Raw genomic sequence first — 12,831 nt, forward strand, 5'->3', positions numbered from 1 at the left:
ATAGGAGGACAAAGCTTTTCTGATTTGAGGAAGTGTGAATTTAGCCTAGCTCCAGATTAACCATGGTCCCAGAGTCACAGATGTGCGTTAGTACTGCGCTGATTTCTAGAGGAAGGTCTTGCAGGGTTAGAGATCTGCAGCTAGAGGCTGGAAAGAAGGTGGTGAGCTATGAGAAATATATGCCACTGACCTATTTTGTAGCCTGCTCCCTGCCCAGCTGCAGAAATTCTGGTGCTGAGATATATTAATCAGTTTTGGCACAGCTCCTCCTGAAACCTCAGGATTCACCTTTAAGGAGGGAGACTGAGGTTTCTGCCAGCTAGAGACAGCTATTTTGGGTGAGGTTGAGGCTGCTGGCAATCCATAGAGATGTTTTTCTTTGGTACATGGGTGTCTATTCCTGCACTACTTGTTTTTCATTTAATTTTTTGTGCTTGAGCAGTCTGTGTCTGAATATCCTCTGTAGTTGTGTAAGGAAAGCTCAGCTCTGATTATGATTTTTGTAATTAAACTTGATTTGGAAGATGAAGAAAATGAGAATATAGATAGAAAACCTAAGGAAAGTTTTCATCAGGAGCAGTTAGTATATGGGGTCTTTTGTGGGTATTTTGTTTTCCTGACATGCACACTAATCAATTTCCATTGTTTGGAGTAATTTAATGATAATTTTATTTAATTTTATTTGATATACATATTTTTGAAGTCATAAGGGAAATTCACACAAATTGAATCAGAATTTGTCATCCTTCCTGAACTTCACCTGTTTTCATGGTAAGCTTGTCAGAAAAAAGACTGTATTTTGCTAAGTATTTACATACAGTATGACAGAGTAGGTCTGATCTCAAGCTGGACCCTAGACAGTACTGTAATGCAAATAATAAAAAAAGATTTTGCCAACAGAGAACCTATGTATATATATATTTATATATCATGATATGTCTCCCATTTTTATTCTTTCCTTTAGAAGTTTAGAGGGTTCTTTACTAGTCATTCAAGTACTAAATATTTAGCATCAATTCATATGAAAGTTGCTTTGATCTTTGTGTAAATAAACAGGCTCTGTTTCTCCCATAGGACTCTTTCTTGAAAATGATTTCTTTCATCAAGTAGTTTGTTGCATCTCTGTGAACATCAGTACTGCTTCCTTCAGAACTTCAAACAAATATTTCCTGCACGTTTACAGGAAACATATTAAACACTATAAATGGCAACCTGCCTTGCACCTGATTCAATAGTTAAAGTGAGGTGTGAGCAACAGAGTGACACAGTTCTCTTCTGGCATCATGGCAGGTAAGTGTGGTATTTGGGATGTCTTCTGTAGCAATGCAAACAATACACTTACAGACATAAGAATCTTTTCTTTATGCAAGCTGAATGTTTAAGCATTGATGGTACAAACCTTGCAATTATAGTTTGCCTTTGGTTACCGATAATCATCCTGGAAAGTCCCAAAAAATAACAAAAAGTAAGATGGCAATTCAAGTGCAAATCTTTTATAAATGAGAAGGTAAGCAAAAAGAAATGTAATAAACTGGGAAGAAAGGGTGAATAGAAGAAACTCACATTATGATGTGAGTTTACCTCTACAAAATTTTCAGCAGAGTATTTGTTCTGTCTCCAAAATAGGTTGTAATCTCAGAGGCCTCATCTTTATTTACTTTGTTATCTGCATAAACACGTGGCCAGAATCTGGTCTTCAGTATCTTAAATGTGATATATTGGGTAGGAAGCCATGGATGACTCTATCCCTAGAAAACGTAACTTCAAAATGTGAGTGTTTTCTGCAGAAGAACTAATTTTTTGAGTCTCTGAGAAGAAAAAAAGGTATTAATGAGGTGACTGTTTTCCCAAGCCATCTTCCTAGAACTAATTTGTATGATTGTCCTCTTCACCTTGTTATCAACTCTGCAAATTTTAACTTACCAGGAGGATATTGTGAAAGTTTTCTGTGGACCTGCTGCTTTCTTATAGAACAAACCAGCCATCTGTAAAGCCAATTTTTATAGCTTTACTGGCTTTGAGTGCTCTCCTTTGCACTTAGAATGCTTTGAAATTATTTTAATTGAATCAAAGTCATAAATTATAATGTCTGGGAGACACGACCATGTAATTGTTTCTCTTTGTAATATTTACACTCTAACTCAGTCACCCTCTCCAGCGTCCTGCTTTGGAACTCCATTTTGGCCATGTAATTCATTCACTTCACAATCAGTCAAGGCTCTGCTATATAATTCTAATTTTGTTAAGTGATATGAATATTGAACAGCTGAGGTTTATTATCTTTGAATGAAGGCACTCTTTATTCTTCCTGTCTTAAGACTCAGTTAATATTCTGAATAAATACACAGCTTCCAAATAGGTACACAATTGGCCTTTAGTTAATCTTCAACGAAAGAGATTAGGGACTCAAGCCTGTTTGAACCTGTAGACCATTTGAATCTACAAACAATTTTGGTGCTTTCCAGTTTCTCTTCACAAGAAGCAGCTTTTCATTTGTCACTGTCCAAAAGGGGAATTTTTCCTGTTTACTGAATGACCCAACACACACAGAGAATATGCATGATTTTACAACATTTACATACTTAACAAACACAATTTATAAACCTGCATTCTCCCTGTTTCTGGGCTATGTAGACAATGCTTATATGTCATGATTACCATTAATTCTCAGTTTGATTTCAGTGTTCAGGTACTTTTTATTACTTGGATAATGAATGACTAATGGATCTCTACAGCCTTGACAAATAGACTAAATCCTCAAAAGACCAGAAAGCCATGGAGACAGGACCAGTACTGGCTCCTAGTCTTCAGTCTGGGAGTAAGACTTACATAATGTTGAACACATTTTGATGAGGCTTGTACCAGAGGGCTAAGTGTGCTATTCCCAGAATACTAAAAGGGAGTAGAGGCTTACATTTTTTGGATAGCCTGTCTTTAAGGCAGACATATGCATTCATCATTATTTGAATCACCAGTAAACTGAGGTAGGAGTGAGGTATAGGCAGGACTGCTGAAGGAGTACAGTGGGGGTATCACAGCTGAGCAACAAATGAGATGTTCCACTATGCAAATACACTGTGAAAAATCTGAAGAATTGTTAGCACATGTGTGAGAGATTTACTCGCCCCAAACGCTGTTAAGATCAAAGGACTTTGCTCACTGCCATAAACAGTGCAAAGAAGCAACAGCTGATCTGCTCCCTGTACCTACCCCCTGCCTGAACATACCTCCTGGATTCTGAGAATTTGGATATGAGCTAAGCCACCTGACTTGAGATAAGATAAAGGTGGTACTATTGTCCAATTATCTTAGCTTTTAGGACAATTAAACAAGACTGGAGGAGAAGAATGTACCCACAAGGAAAGAGAGCTTAGCAGCTGTGCTGAAAATTAGCCCACTGACTCAAGATGTGAGGCCCAACTCAAAAGAGGAGGAAGACTGAGCATGGGACTGATTAGCATTGGAAGCGAGGGAATCATTTAAATGGTAGGATAAAGAGAAGTGTTAGCTGTTGAGCATTGATTCCTTTGTTTGCTAAAATGTATAAATGGTGAGTTTTGAGTGACCTTGGGATCCCTGCCACTGAGAAGACCAGAAGAGGACCAACAGGATGCCATCTGGATCCAAGGGTGGTGGATTTTTTCCTCTTAATCTTACTCTCTGACAATCTATTTCTTTCCCTGCTCTCTTTTTTCTATTTCTTTCTATCTCTCTCTACCTCACATTAATTGTTAAATAAAATCTATACTATTGACTTCAGCATATAGTCTTGTTTGCCCCTTAATTCAGGCAAAAGCATTTTTCTAATAATTGTAAAATCGAATTTTAACAGTGTGTTATAAAGATCCCTTCCCTAGAACAATAGAATTTATAAATGTTGTCTCACTGAAACACTTGGAAATTTAGACCATGATGTCTCTTGTCAGTTTTGTGATTCATAAACTCTTGAGTTTTATCAGGAGCAGGACATAGCTCTAGAAGAGATCTTGGATTGATCCAGGAAAATAATCCTAGTCTTCCTACAACAGTGTATTTTAGGGCCCTGATATCTATCATCCTGTAGCCGGTCTCCTGAGTTTTGGTGATAGTAAAAGTAAACATGGCCTCACTTTCTGGAGTTGTGGAAAATGTAATAATGAAAGCACCTATCTATTAACTTGTCAGTTCACAATCTCTCATTTTAGAAACAATCGTGTTAGGAAGTTGACATACTGACATATTTGACATTAAGTTGAATGTTTGGAGTTATTTCATTTTCCCTCTGATGATTACTTTTTAAAAGCTGTGTTTGCTATTTGCTCATGTTGAAGTCTGTGACTGAATATGTGTGTCACTGATGGTATAACTTGTAATCAAAGGCATTGTCTTGGTTTGGATTGGTTAAGTTCCAGGGTTGGTTGGTTGCTTAAGTTCCAGGGAGAGTTTTGCAAGTACTATCACTATACTGTACAATATCATTCATCAAAATAACATTGTTTATACAGTTATTAAATATAAGTATTATATGACTGTAAAGTTTCATGAGTATTTGCCTTATATTTTTTCATTTCCACTGTTTTCTTTCTTCTTTTACAGTATTGTCCCAGCTGCTTCTGCTGACCTCTGAGTATGAAAACAGTTTCAAGTAGGTCAGTAAAATGCAGTAAAGGTTTACTTTTCAGAAAGACAGAGGGGTTGGGTTTATTTGTTGAAAGTCTTCAGCTGAAAGACTAGTCTCTTTAATTTTTCAAACTCTTCTTTGCTAAAAACTGTTTGCTACACAGTAAATCGCCAGTTAACATGGTTTCTGAGGCCACCTAACCCACATCAATTACACTGATGGGCCAGTGCTATCTCTGGGATAACTCTATTAAGAGCAGTTGGATTAGACTGTTTTTGGATTACATTGTGGCGGACTAATTTGTAGCAGGGGAAATAATTCCTCAGTATACTTCTGAAAAGATGCAACTTTCTCAACACACTGGATTCAGGGAGTCTAAAACGGCAACAGTCTCAAAAATACATGGTGGTAGATGGAAAGAACTCCTGCTTTTCAGCCTCCTACGTCCCTGCTGGTCCCTCCCTCTCCTAGTGACTTCTCAGTGCCCTCCTTCCTCCTTCTCTCCTGCTGCTGTCAGCACTGAGAAGTAAATGGGTCAAGCCAGTAGGTCACTGACAGTGCAGAATGCACCTCACCATGTGTTGCCATGAGCCATACAGGATTACATGCTTAAGTTTCTCAAAGCCTGTTTTATAGGCCCTAATAAAAATCTGCTCTTGATAAGATAGTGGAAAGACGGAGCCAGAAACAATGTGCATATTTTAAAGATGAAGATGGTTTTCAGCTAATAGATGTAAGGAAAATATTAGCAAAATTTCTGATGGCAGCTCTTATGAAAGGACTTTCAAACAGAGTGTTCCTTTGTTCCTTCTCTTTAAAGAGGAAAAAAGACCCTCCAAAGTCCAGCCACTCACAGCTCAGGGTAGTCGTACTAAATGGGGAAGAGATCAAACCTTTCACATGCTATTGGGTATCAGCCCCATCACGTTATGTAACATGACTGTCTTGTCACAACATAATGCTCTGGGGAGGAATGACAAAAGGCGTTTTTCACAGCTACATTTGAAGAAGCCGCAGCACTTCAAAAAGGCAACTTAATATATTTTCTTGTTAAAGGACTTGCTCTAAGGACAGATTGAAAATGTGCTCTTTTCCCAAGTGCATCTGTAGAAATACACACTTTCTTCAAACATAGCTGCATTTTATATATGAGCATCATAATACATAATGTCTTTACACAGGAAGAATGGCTGGGTGTAAGTACATATGTCTTTTAGTTTCTACGGGTTTATATATCAGGCTGGTATGTGCAACATACGGAGTTGCACATGCTTAATAACAATGGATTAACTTTTAGGATTACTTTGAGTGTAGTGATCCCTAATGCAATAACTGGTTTAATAGATCTAGCACAGACATTGAAGTTTCAGTAAATTATATTTCAATTGCAGTCATCACAAAATGAGAGCATTTGTGCCAGTGGCAACTTGATCTGTCCCACAGTTCTTTTCATAATGGTGACAACTTTTTTCCTGATCCATCAGCAGCCCCCTTCTGACTGTTCTTTTCTGAGCCACTTTGCCCTCCCCTTTTTCTCACCTGTTTTACCCACTTGTTCCCTATGCTGTTCTCAGCAATCGCTCTGGACGCTTTTCATCAGGTTTAAAGGCTTCAGTAACAGCTTTTGTGTTAACTCCACGCAGTCCATATCACAGAAATCAGATGAGAGCATTAGCAATGGAGGTTGACTTGCATCTCCATCAAGATTACAACACTTGAACTTGGTTGCATCTAGTGCTGATGTACCAAAGAGCTCCTGTTCCTTGGCAGATGCACGGTCTTGTCACCTTTCACTTATCTTCCCAGCAGTGTTTTGTCCTTTGTCACGCTGAACTGCCATTTCTGGAAATGTCACCTCCTCAAGCAGAACAATTATGGATATAATGTATCAGTGCCAAGAATGAGTGATTCAGTAATTCACTGGTGCTTGAAAATGTCAGTTCTAGAAATACTCATGCTTTCCTTAAGTTCGATTGTGGCTCAGGCACGTTAGTCCAAAAAGAAGAGACTGATAAGTGAGAGAAATACAGGAAATTCTCTATCTTTGATTTCTATTGGTATCTAAGCCTTAAAAATACAAAATCCTAGAATACTTGTAGAAGATTTTGCTTTTGCTTTTGAAGAGTGAAAATGAGCTAAGTTTGAATTTTTAGCTTTTTCATTACAAAGGTCATTTGATTGCAGGCAGGTTGTTTATGAGACTGAAGCTCATTGCTATTGAAGTAAGTGATTCCAATAACGTTAGATCAAATCTGCTTGTTTATTTTATATTTCAAATTCTTTAGATTCAATGCTAATTTTCTTTCCTTGAAACATATTAAAATCCTTTTGCATTAAGAAATTAAATTTTAGAGGGAAGATATAGTAGGTGGTCCATATTTTCTCTTTCAATATGACTGGTAAAAAAAATGTAGTGATAAAAAATGCTGCTGTATTTTCTTTCTAACTAGAGGGGAGGGAAGAGAAAGAAAAGTCAATACTTGGCTGGAATCATGAGCAGCTTTTTGGCTGAGTAAATCAGTCAGGAGCCCTGCAGCTGGTCAGCTTCACCTCACCGATAAATGTCACAACTCACTGCTGTCAATATGAATTACCCGAAAAGGTTTCCTAGGAACTAAGGATGAGGGAGCTCCTTTCCTTTGAATGAATTATATGGGCCAAAATAATACTGATACAAGATTAGAATAGGTTACTCTGACTAGGCAATTATTTAAATGCACCCCCAAAAGCAAGACAAACCATGGAATATTGCCATAAATCAGGTGAGAGAATGCAGAAAATTTATGACTTTAGCTGTGGCTTGAGAGGTTAGAATGTTTTAAATTGCAAAGCAGGTTTGCTTTAGTTTTCAGTGCTAGGAAAGGTATCCAAGGAATTGTGAGCTTTCTGTACAAAATGAAGGAAGGCAAGCAGTGTTTAAAGTTATTCCTGAAAGATTTCTTTCCCAAGTCACTCACAAGGTGCTTTGTGCAGCCCTGGCAGACTTCCTCGTGGGAGGGCGTATGGGCCGCTCCCCTAGCCCAGCCTGGTTCCACCACCTGCACTCAGGAGAAGGAGGCAGCCACTGCATGCAGGTATTTTTTGTTGTCCCTCTGAAATGAAAAGAGGACTGTGAAAACAGACAATGATCCCAAATTAGTTTCAGTCACAGAGAACAAGGAGCACCCACCAATCTCTGAGCTGGCTGGGCGGTAAGCGCTTCTGACATTTGTTACCAGAAATAACAGTGTGTGGGTAGCTGCCTCAAAACAGAATAACGCAGATTTTAATCGCTTCTTCTACACCTTGTCCTCATGTATTGTGTGTTATGCTGCACCCAGTTGTAGCCATTGGACCTGACAGGATGTTGACATGGCAACATGTTATTTGGGACAAAACAATAAAATGGTAACAAATGAAAAATGCTATTTTTATGTATCTGCAAAGCATATGTCCAGCATATACTACAAGCAGTTACTATGCTGGTCAAAAAATTGAATTCTCTTTTCACAGAAAATATGGCCATAGAAACTAAAAAAGATGTTATTATCACAGATATAAAAGAAAACCCATAAAAGACCAAAAAAACCCTTCTTGCAAAGAGAAAGACTTTCTGAAAATTGAAATTGCACATTTATTTTTATTAAAAACCTTAATTTAGGAATGATGAATTATTTTCATTTCAATAATATCTGCTATTTTTATTCAGTGAGACAGAAAATAGAACAGAACAGGGTAAAAATATATAAAAAAGGTGCTAATATGAGTGTTTTTTTAATGCTGAACAGAACCTGAAAAAACTCATAACTAAACAAAATGCTCACTCACTTCGGATGTTTTATTTTTAACACAGTTTAAGAAATGCTGCTGTATTATTAAGGATACAAAACCAATAAGAATCAGATGCACGATTTGTAAATGAAAACTGTCAAATGCCTCAATGCAGATATATAAAAATGAAACATTACAACATCATTGTAAATTTTCTGAAAAGAATTCTTGGTGGCATCAAGACTGCTTCTTTGGGGGAAGCATTTTGATTTTGAATGCCTTAAACATTAGAAAATCGTCCTATCAAGTTTTTCAAGCAACTTGCTAAATCCTTATCCTTATGTAAAATATGGTAATGCACTTAGCATTTGATCCAGCATACCTACTTAAGCCACACATTTCCCTACAATATTCAAACCAAAATCCAAGTCAGAAAGCATATTTCCACTTCATTAAAATAATGCTTTTTGACTTTATTCAAATGAATCAAGGAAATAATGAAGTTTTAGGCTTTCTTCCCAATTGCTTTGAGCACCAAAGTGGACAAGTACATTATTTTGATTATAGTAAAATTGCATTTCTCAGTGGAAATAAATGTTCCAGCACTGCATGGAAGAAGATAGCAAAGGATGCAAAAATAATGACTAGTAAGGCAATTTGCTTGACGATACAGTAGGTTCTGGTACACTTAGGCCATTTCCTTAATTATCTGTTAAAACTATCTGAATATCACCTTTGATATCACATGGAAATAAGCAAGATAAATTATAGACTAGAAATGAACACAGCTTTTGCTTAGTGTCCTGCGGCTTTGCTCTGCCCACAATATTGCTCCCAATTCACTGCTTTCCTCTATGATTTCTAGGAATTTAACAGTCCAGTCGGAGGCATAGAACCAATTGGTCGAGGCTAGCCCCCCTGAGCCCCTGGATTATCGTACATGCACATTTCTGTAGAGAAACATAGACACTGACATTCCCCAGCATGTCTCAGGTTCTTTGTGGTCCTGCAATAAAGCATGCTGATATACCAGAGATGCTGAAGAACAACAGTCAAAGCTTATACCTGCTCAGCAGAACCAATGTGTATGATCCTTAGGACCTTTATCTCCACCTACTTTTGCAGTCAGAAATGCAAGGACTCTGTCTGCACACTTCACTGGCCCATTAGGTGGTAGCAGCTACTCAGCTCCTCCTTTTCAATTAAATTTACATCTACCCTGATCTGATAAAGCAAAGTATTTAGAAAGGGATTGGCAAAACTACAGAGTAAGCAAGTATTATGCTTCTTTGTGCTGCAACGTAACCAGAGCATACCTGTTAAGCTTGCTCAGTATTTTGGCATGTGCATAAATCACACTACAGAACTTTTAGGCTGGACAAGCTGTACAGCTGAGTAGGTAACACCAGATACTCATTATTGGAGAGCTGCAACTGAAATGCAGCCCTTTATTCAGTTTTGTTTAGCTTTTTTTGAAACTAGGAAATATCTAATCTTAGTAGGAGATCAGGAATGTGTAGTATTTTTTGCAGTGTTGGTTAGCACCTGATGTGATGCTACATGAAGAAAAAAGTAAGAATAATCCATAGGTGAAAGAATTTTTTCTATTTACATGCTTCCTTTTGCTTTCTTCAGCTTCCTTTTTTCTTTATTTTACTCTCTCCAACAAAACTCTTATTCCTGCAAGTGCATTGATATAATAACTGTCTTGAGAAATTCTTACTCCAGTAATTAGCTTGTTGGGAAATTAGTTTCATGGGAGCCAAGGACACTTCCCATCATTCTAGGTGGCAAGGATACTTTTTCATGACAGATATGTGTACAAGGCATGTGCAGGACAGGTATGCATGTCCTGACATTGTAAACCATCTCTGCGGAACCACACCAAAAAACACCTATGGGAAAAGTGTTTATGAACACAGAATGTACACTGACATGCTTTAGTGGTCAGAAGAGGAATTTGTAAGGACAGGTATCACTGGTATTCCCTTCTATATTTCTGGGTTGGTTTTTTTTTTTTTTTTCTTTTTAAGTAAGGTGCATTCACTTAGTTATGTAATAATAATGGAAGTTGGTTTAGGATCCATCCCTTGTCTTGTTTTTTATGTTCTACTCTTGGGAAATGCATTCTCCAAAGATCTTTTCCTCATATTCCAGAGAGGAGAGGAGAGGAGAGGAGAGGAGAGGAGAGGAGAGGAGAGGAGAGGAGAGGAGAGGAGATGCTTTCAGCTCCTTCCAGTAATCTCATTACTAAAGACAACTGTATTGAAGAAAAAGTTAAAGGCAGAAGAATCCATTTCCAAAACATGAACACACTTGAAAACCTATTATCGTATTATCATTACTCTTATTAGGCGTGATGGATGTCATCCATTTTTCTGTTTGTAAATTGCTTGTGTAAATTGCTTCTGTTTGTAAAATGTTGGTAAAATTCCTTAGCTTACGTTCTGGTTTCCTGTTGTATAGAGCTAATTTTCTTCTTCATAGCTGATACAGTGTTGTGCTTTGGATTCAGTATGAGAATAATACTTATAACAGACTGATGTTTTTGCAGTTGCTAACTCTAAGTCCAGGACTTTTCAGTTTCCCAGGCTTTGCTAGGGAAGAGCTGGATAAGAAGCTTTGAGGGACCATGGCCAGGACAGCTGACCTGAACTGGCCAAAAGGATACTCCATACCACAAAATGTTGTGGCCAGTATACAACCTGGGCCAGCTTGGTTGGGAGATGCCAATTTCTACTGGGGGACAGGCTGGCCATTGATCAGCAGGCAGTGACCAATTATATTGTGTATCAATTTTATTTTCTTTGGTTTAATTACTGTCTCTTGCTCCTCTTATTTACAATTATTATTAGTATTATAGGTATTATAATTACTATTATTAGTACAATTGTCATATTTTGCTTTGTTTCAATTTTTAGACTTTTTATCTCTGACCATGGATTGATTTTTTTCCCTACAGGAAGATGGTGAACAAGTGGCTCCAAGGTGCTTAGCTACTGCAGAGAGTTAAAAGACAATGATCTTCCAAAATATTGTAAATGTCTTAAGGATTTAAGTGAATGTCTTCAAATAAAATCCAATTAATATCTTGCAAACACTTAAGTGAGTTGTGTGAACTACAATGTGTGGATTACAATGTTGATTGTAAGAAGTCCAATTTCAGAAATACTTGCAATATATTTTTGGTTATCTTTCATACTTAAAAACTAAATCCCATTTTTTGCGGGAAAATATTTGTACTAATTAGATGAGATTCAAATTGCCTACAAACTGTATATTTTTTTTAAGTACCCCTTTACCTCTCTTCATGCATCAATATAGAATAAAAAGTAAAGAGGAAGAAAAGTGTAAAGACATAAAACTTTCTTAATGAGACATAACCACAAAGATAAATGATGGCAATATCACTTTCTGGCTCAATGGAAATAACTGTGTGCTTATTGCGGTTTTTTCCTCATTTTTGATTAGAAGATTATAAAATGGCTATCACCAAGGCAGAATTCAGAGCTAATGGGCTAACATTGAATTAGATATGCAATTTCAGACAAGAAAGAGAGACTCTTCTCTCTCTCTGAGCCTGGCTAGTGTCATTAGGAGCTGTGGAGAATGAAGAAACATAGCAGAGACAGACAGGAGCCAAGCAGTAAATTGACCCACTCATCTTCCTTCTGGAACTCTCCCAAAGAGCTTTTATTTTATGTGACAAACACCTCCATTGCTCACTTGAAGGTCAAGTGACTGATGATGTCTCACCAATTTCCAACTCCACAGTACTTAAGAATTTCCATGTTACATTATCTGTTCCTTTTCCCTCCACATTATCAGCAGTTCTCTTTTAGAAGAAGTGGCCAGCAGAAAACTACGGCTACAAATAACAGTCTATAAAAGTCCATAGATATTCCATTCTTACAAATTTCAATCTCACACTGCAGACAATAAATCAATGATTCACCCTTATGTAGAATCATTTATCAGCAATGTCAAAGTTCCTTGGCAACATTATCCACCTTTAAAGAGGAGTCATAACCCTTTGGGACACTCTTGGGAGATTGCAAGGACAACATTCATGGAACTGACTTTACATGAAATAAAAAGCAAACTTAGATTTTCACCTTCTCACATTCGTCCTTCAGAGTGACATGCACCACTCTCAGAACAGAAAGGGAACAGCCTTCACATATTTTCAGTGGGAAAAAATGTTTCCTTATGCATGTCTTTACAGGACAGCCAACAGAAACCAGAACCACCACAGCTTTTGAGAGTCCTTGAGAAGTGCAAAAAGATAATCTATGTAAATTACCAAGATAATGCCTGGACCCAAAGTAAAACTAGAAGTCACAAACTCTAATCTTTGGACAGTAGTTATATCCTATTTGCTAGTTATCCTCTCCTATCACATGTTTTGTCTAATATAAAGGAGTAACAGGGTCTGATAAAAGGGAAGCGTAGTTTTCAACTAGCTGCTCTAAAGACATGGG

At 37.4% G+C, this 12,831-nt stretch overlaps 1 long non-coding RNA gene across 1 annotated transcript; it reads left to right on the top strand.

The window, feature by feature from the left end:
* The first annotated feature begins 1,247 nt into the window (after positions 1 to 1,247).
* LOC115914762 lies at positions 1,248 to 11,445 on the top strand. Its single transcript, XR_004061453.1, has 3 exons — positions 1,248 to 1,290; positions 4,576 to 4,628; positions 11,313 to 11,445. It is a non-coding gene; the product is annotated as an uncharacterized LOC115914762 (long non-coding RNA).
* The last annotated feature ends 1,386 nt before the right edge of the window (positions 11,446 to 12,831 follow it).

This window comes from Camarhynchus parvulus, chromosome 2 (assembly GCF_901933205.1).
Source record: "Camarhynchus parvulus chromosome 2, STF_HiC, whole genome shotgun sequence".
Lineage (NCBI taxonomy): Eukaryota > Metazoa > Chordata > Aves > Passeriformes > Thraupidae > Camarhynchus > Camarhynchus parvulus.